A 13303-nucleotide genomic window follows, 5' to 3' on the forward strand; every position below is an offset into this window, starting at 1 on the left:
TGTGTGTTGGTCAACTCTTTTCGTATGTCTGATGCGCCTGCCCTGTGGCGTGAATACATAGGGAAACACGTTTCGATTGAGAACCGGTTGTCTGAAATGTTTTTCTTTCTTTACATTTATTTACATGAAAAAGAAAAGAAGAAAAGATTTATAAGAAATGGACGAAAATTAAAAGGGAAATAGTTGCACGTTGACGTTAGGTTGTAAATATTATTTTTTTTTTTTTTGTAAGAAACGCCGTTGCCAAGTTGCCATAGGGGGAGGATAGCAGCCGTTCGCTAACCGACTAGACGCAGAACGTCTTTAGCTGTGTACAAAGTAACGACATTCGTTTTATTTTTTATTTTTTTTTTTACATATTTGGGCAGCGTATTTCTTTTTTTTTTAATGTTGTCTGAATGCCGAAAACGGGTACAATAAGCGAGGGAAGAAGAAGAAGAAGAAAAAAACGGCCATTTTTGTTTTCAATCAAATGTCTTGTGAGTAAAAGAAAAGGGGTGAAGAAGGAAAACCGTTGGGATGATTCCCTCTACTCCTTTTGTACCTCGTATTCAAATTTGAAAAAAAAAGAATTGGATTTTTATTTGCATATGCTTTTCATCACCACCAGCACCGCCGTCTCTCTTTTTGCGCCCCACCCTATTCGCCTGTCAACTGGGTGAGGGTCGTTGGGTGGACCAATGCGCGAACGAGCAAAGGTTGAATCAAGTCTCCGCCCACTCTCTCGGTGGCCTCCTCGAAAGTCGATCAACTGGGCGTGGCTTAACAGGCCGTTTTTTTTTCTTCTTTTTTCATCCGCGCAATTTTTTCCTTCCATCCTTCCCATCCACAAAAAAAAAATAGATCGGGGTTCATCTTGACGGATGGTGTAGTTGTTTGTTTTTTTTTCTATCGGCCATCTTTGCTCGCATGTGTGCCTCACGCCGCAGGAGGAGGTGGAGGAAAGGGTTTGGGTTGAGTCTCTTTTCCCCCATTTTTTTTTTTCAATTTTTTTTTTCTTCTTCTTCTTCTTAAATATGCCCTCCCCTCCCCCTATCCTCCGTCTACGCGCCGTGCGTGTATACGGTTGTACACATACGTCAGAGGTACGGTGTCGAATAGGGTGGGGTATTGGGGTGGTGGGATGGGGAGTAGAGAAAAAGGCCTTCAAGTGGATCAACGCAACAGCGGTCGTCAGTGATCAGCCAGTTCCCGACCGAGACAGACGCTCCTGCTCGGCGCTCCCGAACCGAAACTAAATTTTTTTTTTATTTATTTATTTAAAAAAAAATTTTTTTTATTATTTAATTTTTTTTATTATTATTATTTTGTGTGTAGTGGGGTGGGGCGAAACTAGGTGTCCACTATTTAAAACCAAAACAAACAATTTGAATTTCATCTTAATTAAAAATTAAAAAAAAAAAATGGGGTTTGGTCTTTTTGCGTAGAAGAGCTGAGTGGAATGGGTTTTGAGTTGATTCTTTTTTTTTTTCTGGTTTGAATATTCGCACTTGCGTCGTTGCTAGTCGGGCGGGCGTCGCATTTGAACGCGTGTGTCTCTCTATTTGTTTTAAGTATTCATCAGGTACGTACAAAGTTTGTGATTATATCTTTTAAAAAAATATAGATTGTGACGTGTTACTATAATAGTATTCAAATTAGTTTGTAGCTGTTGTAGGGTGACGCGATCCGTTGTAAACTTGTGCCATTTGTTTCTCCTTCTTGTTGATTATATACCGCATCGTCATGTCATTAGATGTTCGTTGTGTGTACACAATGACTCGATGTGACCACTTTTGTTTTTACGCGTTTTGTTTCTTCTTTGTCGGGGGGAATGGGGAACCTGGAACGTTTTTTTACGAGTCTCGGCAAAGGGAAAATTACCTTCTAATTTTTCCTATAGAGAAGATACGAATTAAAAAAAAAAAAAAACGAAATCTTGGAAAAAGGTTTTTAGGGAACGATGTGTAATCGCAGAGGCAACAAGATACGAAGGGGGAAAGAAAGAAAGAAAGAAATAAAAAAAAGAGAAAGTGGACGGACCTTATAGACTCTGCTAGTGTTTCAACATATTTTTCTTATACGTCCCTCTATAGATGAATGTTTTGAAATGAAATTGTTTTTATCATTTTCCCTTAAGAAGAAGACGAGTGACAGATGTGATTCGGAGAAACCTTAAAATGGGTTTTTTGATCGTGGCCAGAAACGAGATGCATCGCGCGACATTTGGGTGCGCTAACGTTATTCACATTCCCCTCCCTTGATTATTTGATGGAATATGTACATTTTGAACATTTCGCCAAATTGTTTGAGCGCGAAATTTCTAGAGGAAAAGTTTTTTTTTTTTCTTATACTCCCGTTGCCGTAGGTTAGACAACTGTCTAGTGGATGTTCTGCCTCGTAACCAGCTCTTTCTTCTTCTTCTTCTAGTGTTGTATGCAAATGAAGCTAGTCAGACAGCGAGAGAGAGAGAGCGTCTCAACACGCGATAGGGCGCGTCTTGTTGCCGTCGGCCTTGAGAGGCCATTACGATGTTATTTTTTCTTTTTTTTTTTTTTGAATATTATTTATCTATTTATATTTTTTATTTTTTATTATTACTCTCTCTTTGCCATTTACACACACGAGAAGATATTTTCAAAGACATTTTTTTTTGTTTTCCTCTAAAAATATCCCAGTCATTTTTTAAAAAACTGAAACTCTTTGACGATTACAATCGTTTTCTTCGTCTAAATAACGATGCGGTCTGCCCTTGGTATTCTGTTTCTAACACACACACACAAACAAACAAAAAAAAAATGTCTGTCCTTGTAGATCGGTGATGTAGACTATTTTTTTTTTCCAAGAAAAATCGGGTTTCAAAAATGTCGGGAGGTTTTTTTTTTTAATTGCGTCAAGTATAATAATAAAAAAAAAATAGGGACAGAAGAACGCATAGGCCGGGGCATAGTTTTCTTTATTGCTTGTCAGACATGAAGGAGAGGAGGAGCAGAGTCGTCACGCAAGATTGACGCAATCCTCTTTTTATTTCTGACCTGCTTCGACTCTCTGGCTGCAACGTTTTACCTTCTTACGGATCACAGACGACGTGACGTGTGTGACCCCATCGGCATTGCCTTATAGGCCTCGTAGGGGGGGGGGGGGTTTCTTTATGCAGACGGACATTTTCTCTTTTCTAACACGCGTTGTGGAAAGCTTTTTTTTTATTTTCTTTCTATTTTCACTTTCACCGTCCATCAGTTGGCCTGTCCGTCACAAGTCCGTTTGTCCGTCTCCCGTCTGCTGCTTATAATATTCCTGCGGCTGTGTTAGCCTATCTTTCTATTCTAAAAATTAGAAAAAGGGAAAGGTTTTTTTCTTTTTTTTCTTATGTGAAACGATTCACGACAGTCCGAAGCTTTGGGGTGGGAGGGATGGGAAACGTCGACTTTATTTTTTTGGTTTTTTGTCTCTTTCAATTACGTAAGAAACACATTTTTAAAGATGGATTTAGCCTCCTACACCCTCTGGTCTTCCTCCCCTCTTTTTTTTTTCTCCGTTTTTTAAAAAGGGAAATTTCATATGTTTATTTAAATTTTTTTTTTGGGTTTTATTTTTACGAAAGTTTTGGTAAAGATAATTTAAATTTATTGAGTTGAGAGAAATGTTGAATGAATATTGAATAGTTGCCGTGTCCTTGATCATTTTCCCTTTTTTTGAGGGGACGGGGAGGGTGAGGTTGATCTACAAGTTTGACGAGTAGCTTGATTTCCAGTTTGACTAGATTGCACTTGCAATCAACGTTGATGTGTACGACTTAATTAAAGTTTTTTCGTTTACGTTTTTCACTGTGTGTCGCGCACCTTTCTCCTAAACGCGCATATTCAAAGTGTTTCCGGCGGGATTTCAATAATTCTTTGAGTTGTCACCGTCAATCGGTAGGCGCTCATTTATCCCCCCCCACCTTTTAATTTCTTGTTAAATTAATGAACAGGAAAACAACAAAAAAAGATGTGCACTGTTGCATGTCTAGTAGAAATATTTAAAAAAAAAGAGAGAAAACTATGGACTCGATAATCTCAAATTGAAAAAAAAAAATAATAATATTAATTTCCCTTCTGTTTGAATCGAGATTTTGTTTCACATTTTTGAGTCTGGCACGTAATCCGAGTCCGTTTCTCTAACCGCATTAAGAATTATAAATTTTTTTTTTCTCCTCCTGTTTGATTTAGAAAAAAAATTCTCTTTTGTTTCCATCTAAAAACGTATAAACGGGGTACGCCATTTCAACCCCTTCTGTACTAGAAAAAACAAAAATCAAAAAAATTCATTTGATCCATCGATCGATTGCATGCGTCCCTCCGTTTATAACAGCAGATCAAGGCGAAAGGGGTGAGCCAACGGGTTAGACAATGGCGTCTGCACGCGGATGATGATGATGAGTTTTTCTCTCTCTGTGTGTGTGTGTGTGTGTGAACCCCCTCCGTTTTTATAAAAATTTTTTTTATGCATACATTCTCTTTGCGCTCTCTGTTTTTTGAAATTGAATAGAGATGAGAAAGAGAAAAAAAAAAGTTGGGAGCGGTGGCCGTAATTCGATGCCTTTTAAGTTTCATAGTGGCTTAGAGGGGAACTCTCGATCTTTTTTGGGGTGGGGGGTGGGTGGGGGGTATAGGGAGAGTGGGAGGAGGGGGGGAGGAAACTTGGGTTGCTATGGAAACGGGAACAAAATGGCGGTCTGCGAAAGTGTTATTTTCGTTCTGAAATTTCAATGTTTATTTGTTTTTTGTTTTTTGTTTTGCTAATCAATCTGAGAGCGTTGGTTCATTGCGATTGTTTTGTTTTTTGCGTGTGGCATTGTTTTTTGAAAAATGTCGCAGTAGTTGTTGTCCTTGGATGAGTGCCATTAATCGAAGTTTTTCAATCTCCCTCCGAGTCCCTTTAAAGAAAAAGAAAGAAACCAGTTTGGTGTGTATATGCAAATCAATGTGTTTGTGTGTGTGTGTGTGTGTGCGTGTGTGCAATCGTCTGTGTTTACTTCATTTGCATTGAATCGGCACTTTGAACAGAAAGGGCCAATGAAAATACCTTGCGTGTTGATGACATTATGTTTGGTTTCTTCAACATTTGGCATCGCTGCCCAAACGCAATTCCCAAACTTGAACGTGTCGTAATAATAATAAGAAAAGAAAGAAAAAAAAACGGACTGCGTGACGGATCAAACATTTTTCTCGATCTCTCGTCACTTCTTTTCAGCTTCATCAAAGCAAAGGGGGGGGGAGGGTGTAACGAATCGAACTCGTGCTGTCTTTCTCTCCCTGAATGTTTCAAGCAGAAAATGTTTTTCTTGAGCGCAAACGATAAAGACGCACTGATAAAATGAAATAAAAAAAAAATGGTGGACCCTGTGACTTGACGTATCGAAAATTTATGTAATCTGCAAGCGCTCTTTTTTTTATATATTTCCTTGTCGAGTCGAACAAAAGAGGAATTGATACTGTAGATTAAACACGGCGAGAGTTCGAGTCTCTTATTCTATTGTTAATTTATTTATTTTTTTTTTATTTTTCGTTTGATTATTTTGATTTTTTAAAGAAAGAAAAACGAGAGACCGTAGATGGCGCGGTCAAGGCGAATCAAAATTTCTCTTGACCGTAACACGAAAAGATTTTTGTTTGTTTTTTTGGGGGGTTGGGTTGTGAAACTGGAAGGTCTTATTAATTGATTGACAAGTGCAAGAAACTTGAAGAACGCATTTTCCTTTTTGTTTCACGGTAGTGATCGCGTCACGAAAATTAGCATACAAGTAAAATAGGTTTTGTTTTTGTTTTTTAAATTGATGTGTGAAAGTGGCGTATTGAATTTTGTTTTTGTTTTTTTGCTATTTTAGATTGACACGCCTCCTCACTAAACAACAAAAAACATTGCGCCTGTGGGAAGCACAAAAATACGACATCGAAACACATATTTGTTTGAGATTCGGTTTGCTACTCGTATCAAGGCCAGCAACAATTTTCGTGACACGTTCGAGACGCCAAAAAGTGTTTTCTTTTTTTCACCTTGGATTCATTTCAAAAAGAACAAATCAATCAGGTTTTTTTTTTTTCTAATTCTAGACCGGCTCTCAATTAATTTTTACTTTTTTTTTTTTTTAAAGGAAATAGGAAAAAAAATGTATGTGTCTGAACAGTCGCACAGGGCCACTGTCAAATGTATTGATTGGGGCGGGTCCTTTTTTTCTCCCCCCAAACCCCCCCCACCTTTTTTTTTTCACCCCAAATTTTTACTTCCCAACCTTTTTTTCATATGCCACCCAATACGCGAATCCCATTTTTTATTTTTTTTTATTGTGGTGTCCATGTAGGTATACACGTATGAGTGGGGGCTTGGGTTATATCCCACACCCTCTTTTGTGTGTGTGAAAGACTTACCTCCCAGTGTAGGCCTAAGTCCTGTTCTTTTCTACATCCGGCCTACTCGTATTGAAAGGCAATCGATCGTCGGTAGGAGGAGCTATCCATCAACTAGCCATTGGTCACCATTTGATTTTCCCCTTTTCGGCCATTTTTTTTTCCATCAATTTAAATCCCGTTTATTTATTTATTATTTTTTTTTTTTAAATCAAATAAAATAGAGCGGCAGGGAATGTTTTGTTTAGACGGAGCATGCGCGCAAATAGCAGTTTAGCAGGAAGTTGACACGCGTAGGAGGAATAAATGAATAGCGAATCGAAAGTGGAAAGAAGCTCGTTCTCGATAGGCCAAGTTGTTTGACGTGCATCGAAAGTGCTGACACACGAATTCATTTTTTTTTTTCTTTTTCTCTCATGTTTTTAAAAAATGTTTCTTGTCGTCATAGAAACCGGATTGTGTGAAGAAAGAAAAAAGAAAAAAAAAAAACAAGGGGTGGTTTGTAAGTGAATCGATCACAAATGTGTGGTAGTTTGTTGTCGCACCTTTTGCTTTTGCTTTTGTTTTGATTTTTTTCTCTTTTAGTTCAACTTCGTCGAATGGATGTGACGTGTCGCTAGCGAGGTATAGAGTTCCTACGTCTTGTCACTGATTTCAAGTCGATCGGTAGGAACTTCATACCGTGCTCTCGACGCCAATCCAAAGTCTACGTTTTTTGTTTGAATTTTATTTATTTAAAAATGATTTGTTTATTTTTTTTTAAATTTTTCCTTGCTAAAAAGTTGATGTTCACCGCTAGAATTTTTTAACAATTTGTTTAATGCATGTCTGGATTTTTATTTATTTATTTTTTAAATATATAAATTCGAGGTTTCAATTGTTTTTTTTCCTGTTTTGTTTGTTTTTTTCTTCTGGATTTTGTGTGTGTGTGTGTGGCAGCCATTTTTTTTTTTTTTCGGAAAGAGAAGAATGATTGAATACGGCTTCCCGCGTTGCCCTTTTATTATTTTTTTTCCCATGTCCTATCCGCAAGGAAATCTGATTGGCCATTTATTTTCCACTTTCTCCAAATTTGAATTTTTCAACAACAAAAAATTCAATTCCAAAATGAATGAATTAAAATCGACCATTTTTCATTGAATGATGAACCACAACAAAATGTCTTAAAATTTTAAAGAATCTACGATTATTATTGTATATTTTTTTTATTATCATCGCTCCGCCGCCATTTTTATTTCATGTCAAAAACTGCGCCGCATGCGCCGCACTCCTCCCACCTCATTTTCTTGTCGGCTACATCCATGCCCCCCCTTACCTCCCCCGACTTGGAAGCAAATGGAAAACGACATACTTTGAAATGTATCGTCTGACGACAGAATAATAATTTCTACTTAAAAAGAAAAGAAAAAAAAGAGGAGTAGGAGGAAATTTTCTTTATACAAGAAAATAGGAAGTTGCACGGAAGCAGCTTCTATTCACACACAATTGAAATAGGCAAGACATTTGAATAGAGGGTATGACACAAAAGGGGATGTATAGAAAACTAGCTTATTATATTATTATTATTATTATGTTTTAGACAATCGAGAAGAAGAAGAAGAAGAAGAAGCGGAAGAGAAAAAAAAAACACACGACAATATAAAAATATGCAGATGAGAATATTCAAAAGAGAAAAGGGTTATTGCGCGCGCCAGAAACAAGATGCCGCCGCCAGTCCTATTGTGTCCCCCCTACACACAAGTATTTCTATATATACATAGATATAATATAGACTCGTATTAACAAGAGCCTCTTTTCCCATTTATTGTTCACCCTCTTTGATTTTTTTTTTTTTTTTATAATTCCATCGGCGTTTGATGTCGAGATTTAAAAAAAAAAAATGTTCCCTGTGTTTGAATGTCAATAATTTTTAGCAGACAAAAGGGTGGGGGGACTGTGCCGTCAATATCGTCTAGAGTTCCAATCTATAAAGAGAGACAGAAGCCTAAAAGAAGCTCAAGAGGGATGTCTATACACACTAAGAGGGTGGAGGAAAGAAGAAGAAGAGACCCTCATGTTTGGTGGGGTTGGGAGAGGTCTGGTGCACTGCACCAGTATTTGATATCGACTTGGATCTTCTGTGCGCTAGTTCCTTATTAATTTTTGATTTTTTTTTTTTTACTATCATTTCTTTTGTTCAAAAAAAAGGCACACAATCTCGAGTTGATCATCTTCCTTTTTATTTTTATATTTTTTTAAGTCTAAGAACTCGAGATACATCACGAACGTTTTCTTTTTTTGTGATTCTCGTGTGTCTCTTATTGATTTATTTCTTCTTTTTTTTTCCGGTACGTGTGTGTCTCATTTGGAGGTTTTAAAAGTTTCTATACGAGGCGATCAATAATTTGACGCATTAAGCAGCCACCAACTCCCTCTAGTACTCATTTGCATACTAATATCTTTTTGTGTTTGTTTGGGTTTTTTTTTCTATCGTGAAAGACGCCATGTTTTTTTGGCGCTTCAAACTTTTCAAAATTGGAAAGAAATTCAAGTGGATGCCGTTTTTTTTTTGTTGAAACGATGACACTCGTTGAATCATTGATTCGAAAATGTGTTGTCTAACAACATTTCAAATGATTTGAATTAAATTTTTTAGGAAGGGGGGGGGGACCATTTTTGAAAGACAACCACAAGGGGTTGCAAGCGCATCACCATAAAGTTCTTTTGCCGTTGTTGATGTTGTTCAACAAACTTGCCTTGATGGCCTCCCCCCCACCTCCGCTCCCTCCGATTGCATCAGAATTACATTTTACTCTTTCAATTATTACAACGTAATTTCGTATGCGCGCCTATATACGATGGCACGCACACCGTTTTTTTTTTTTTTTACACCGGTGCACACATTTAGATAACGGGTTGTATATAAAATTATCTCTCTTTTTTTGTTTGATTCTATTTAGGATTCATAATTTCAAAAATGAAAATGGGGAGGGGGGGGGAGAGTTTGAATAATAGGCCTCTATCACGTATTATATATATAATTTTTTTGAATGAAAATATATATTTTTATATGATACTCTCTGCCCACATTTTCTGTCGTATAACGATGACGAATTAAAAAAAAAAAAAATATAAAAAGAACAGGGGGGTGGGCGACGTGCGCGGACTTGAGACGACGTTCATTATTTGTTATCCACCCTACCACTATGTGCATTCAATTGAAGAAATGAACATCTGCAATTAGAAAAAAAAAAATGTCACGTCCTTTTTTTTTTTTTAATTCAAAGTGAATAATAAAAGGACTTTTTTTTTAAATTACCCTTTGCCCATTTTTTCTTAAAGAGGGTGTCACTTTTTGGGGAGGGGGGGGGGTGCTGCTGGTGACACTCGAAACCTCTGAAAAGAAGCGAACGATCTATGGCTGACATTTTTTTTTTTTTCTTTTTTAATTTCATGTCCAAAGAAATGTGTAATTAAAACACCCTTGTTTTTTTAACGTCATTTTCATTGATGAATGAGGTGTGTAATCTTTAAAAGAAAGAAAAAAAGGTGTCGAGAACGACGTCATCTGAGAATTTCGTGAATTTCTTAAATTAAAAAAAAAATGATGGATCGAATAAAACGAGTCCATCGAATTTGTGTTGCCTCTTGTTTAATTGAATGGAGAAGGCCTACACATACTATATAGCGTGCGCTCTTTCAACTTGTTTTCCTTTTCCTTTCTATTTTGCATCTGAGCGCGTTTTGTTTAGATGCTCAGCTGCTTTTGTTTTGTTCGTTTCTTTTTGTTATGCAAACCATCGGGGTTTTTTTCTTTTTTCCTTCTGTATATTATATCCACACACACGCACGCACACACACAAATAAAAGAAAATGGAGAAGAATCAAAAGCTGAAGAGCGAGGCAGCAGTTGTCTCATTGATGGAAATTATTCAACGCGCGGTTTGTAAAAAAAAAAAATAAAATAAAAAATAAAGAAGAAGAAGAAGCGGACGACCCCCCTAGTCCTTTCCCCCTCCTTTTTTTGATTGTCGTTTGAAAAATAAAATAAAAAAAAATTGCCCTCCCCCCATCCTTGATATGCCTCCCATTTTCTTTTATAATAAAAAAATATATATGTATAGTAGAAGAGAAAAGGGGGGGGGGGGTTTTGATGTAAGAGACTCTTCTTTTATATAGAGCATCCCCCCCCCCTTTTATTTTTTTAATACCACCCGGTTCTTCAATTTCTACTCATTTTGCATATAACCCTTTTCTTTCTTTTAATTTCTCCCATTTTTATTTGTTAACGTAGGCCTTTCCTATTCGATGTCAGTGTAATGTTTCATTGACATTTCCTTCTCGGGAATAAGAGAACGTCCTTTACTTAATACTTCCTGTATGCATATATAACCACGAATTCAAACCCCCCAAAAAATAAAAAATTCAAAAAATATAAATGGCGGGAATCAAAATTATTTTTCAAATTTAAAATGTAATCCAGTCATGAAAGTCCTCGTTTTATTTGCAATCAACGATAGACGTGCAATTGGAAAACGTGAAAATGAGCTGATTGACACACACACACACACAAAAAGGCTCGTTTTATTTTAAAACATAACGAGCAAACGGAAAACCTGAAATAAAAGAGGAACGTGAAACCTCTGGGCCTATAGTTTCGTATATGTAGATTGAGGTGGAGGGGGGAGGGGCATGCTTACCATCTGTTGCTCTCTAAACAACAATAAAGAGAGTTGAACCACTAAGATGGTTTTCTTTTTATAAGGTTATTCTAATCGTACATTTCTTTTGTATTTATTTATTTTTTGTCTATTCTCTTGTTTGAAATTTTAGCTTGGGGCTATCTGCATGTCCTAACCCTTCTACCTCTGTTATTACCTTCAATGTTCCGTTCAAATGTGTCTGTGTGTCTGTGTGTGTGTGTGGACTTATTCCTCCAGTTGTTGCTGATATGTTTATGCTCTCCACTGAAAAATTGTTGAGCGACAGCCAAACATTTTGACGAACCGACCGGTTTTTTTTAGTTTGACGAAGACGTCACTTTTGACAGCCCTCGAAAAAAAAGAAAAGAAAAGAAATTCGATTGCTATCCCCCCCCCCCCTCATTCTCTTGAAATGGTTGGAATTCTTTCGCCTCTTATGATGTAAATTAACGATGTGATGACACAAGCCTCCCATGGTATAAACACTACGTTAGATACAGTTTTTTTATTATTTTCGCTTCTATGAATTCTTTTCTAAATCGATTTCGTAACGCTCTTCTCTTCCCCTCGCGTTTAATAACCACACCCGAAAATATTGACGCTACTCTTTTTTGTTTAAATAAAAAAAAAATAAAATACATAAACGTGTGGCTAAATAAAATTTATTTCAGAAATGATTAAGAGTCCCCCCCCCCTCCTTACCTTAAAAAAAAAAAATAAAAACCTTCTTTACATAACCGGCTGCTGTTGTGTGTGTGTGTGTGTGTAACGGAGTATATAATTTCAACCCGTTTTCTTTCTCTTCTAACAAAAAAAAAAGAAGAAGAAGAAGAATCTAATCTTTTGATATTAAAGAGGGAAAAAAATAAAGAACCACCCCTTTATTTATCCCCCCCCCCCTCATTTTTTTTTGGGGGGAGTGACGGGTCTCTTCCCGTGTGGCTGCTGTCTCTCCCCCCTTAACTTTTTTTCGTTGACGTGATGAAGAGAACGCGGCAGTTCTTTCCTGTTTCTTACGTGATGCTCAGTCCCTTTTTACAGATGGTGAATGAGCAACAACAACAACAACGATAATAATTGTATTTTTTTGTTCCTTATTTATTCTCGGTTTGATAAAAGGCGGCCAACACGAAGGAACTTTAAAAGAAAGAATTTTGCTCATTTTCAAAGGGCCAAGTTGAAAATCGAAACATTTTTTTTTGCTTCAATTAAAAGGCAGTCGTTGCGAAACGAAATTCAAATAATTTTATATTTTTTTTTTCGGTGGAAGACATTCCTTAATATTTTATTTTTTTTCCTGATTTGTGCAACGGCTTAGAAAACATCATTCCTTTTTAGAAAATTTCAATTCTGTTTCTTCCGTTCGTGAGGACAAGAGGTCAATGCCATCAGCTGACCGATACGATCCTCCTCTTAACGCACACGTGAAAAAGATACATCAGCTAACCTGGAACACGCCACACATGCCTCTTCTTTTATTATTTTCATTTTAAAAAGAAGAAGACTTCCCTAAAAGGGTTTTCTATTTTTTCTTTTAAGTCTATTAAAAGACAGCAGACAAAAAGAAGATAAGAAATATGTCAAAGTTTCTTCTTTTTTTCTTGTTTTTTTTTTTTAGAAAAAAAAAAAACTAGTTTGGAAGACACACACACACACACAAAAATTCGTATTTTTTTGTTTGTTTTGTTTTGTTTCCATGTCAAATACTAAACTTTTTTTTTTTTAGTCTAAAAAAGAATTCACGATGTTATACGCTTTTAATGTTTACTTGTTTGTTTGTTTTCTTTCTATTTTTGGGGGGGCAAGTTGATGTTGTCGTTGCATTGATGACAATGTGTTTATACTCAAACTGTCAATCGCAATAGATCGCGTTGCCTTTGGCTATTTTCTTTGGGTTGTTCAAAATAAAAAAAAAATAAAAAATAAAGAAAATTAAAGAAAAAGGGCGGGTTCACGAACGAACTTTTTCGTGTCGCCGCTAGCCAACAACAAACGCCACAATTATTCAAAAAAACAATCCGGGTGGGCGCGCGCGCATCTCCTAATAAAAAAACAAAACTTAAGCCGAAAAGTCATTTGTTTTTTTTTTCTCTTTTGCCACTTTGTATTCGTGAAACATTTCGTTTAGGAATGAATTCTAAATTCAGTTTGGGATGTTGTTTAATTTTGGCGCCTTTTATTTTATTTTTATAATTTAAATATCGAATGACTTGACGTAAATGACAACGCTGTCGGACGCTATTGAATGGATGT

This window comes from Daphnia magna, linkage group LG8 (assembly GCF_020631705.1).
Source record: "Daphnia magna isolate NIES linkage group LG8, ASM2063170v1.1, whole genome shotgun sequence".
Taxonomy (NCBI): Eukaryota; Metazoa; Arthropoda; class Branchiopoda; order Diplostraca; family Daphniidae; genus Daphnia; species Daphnia magna.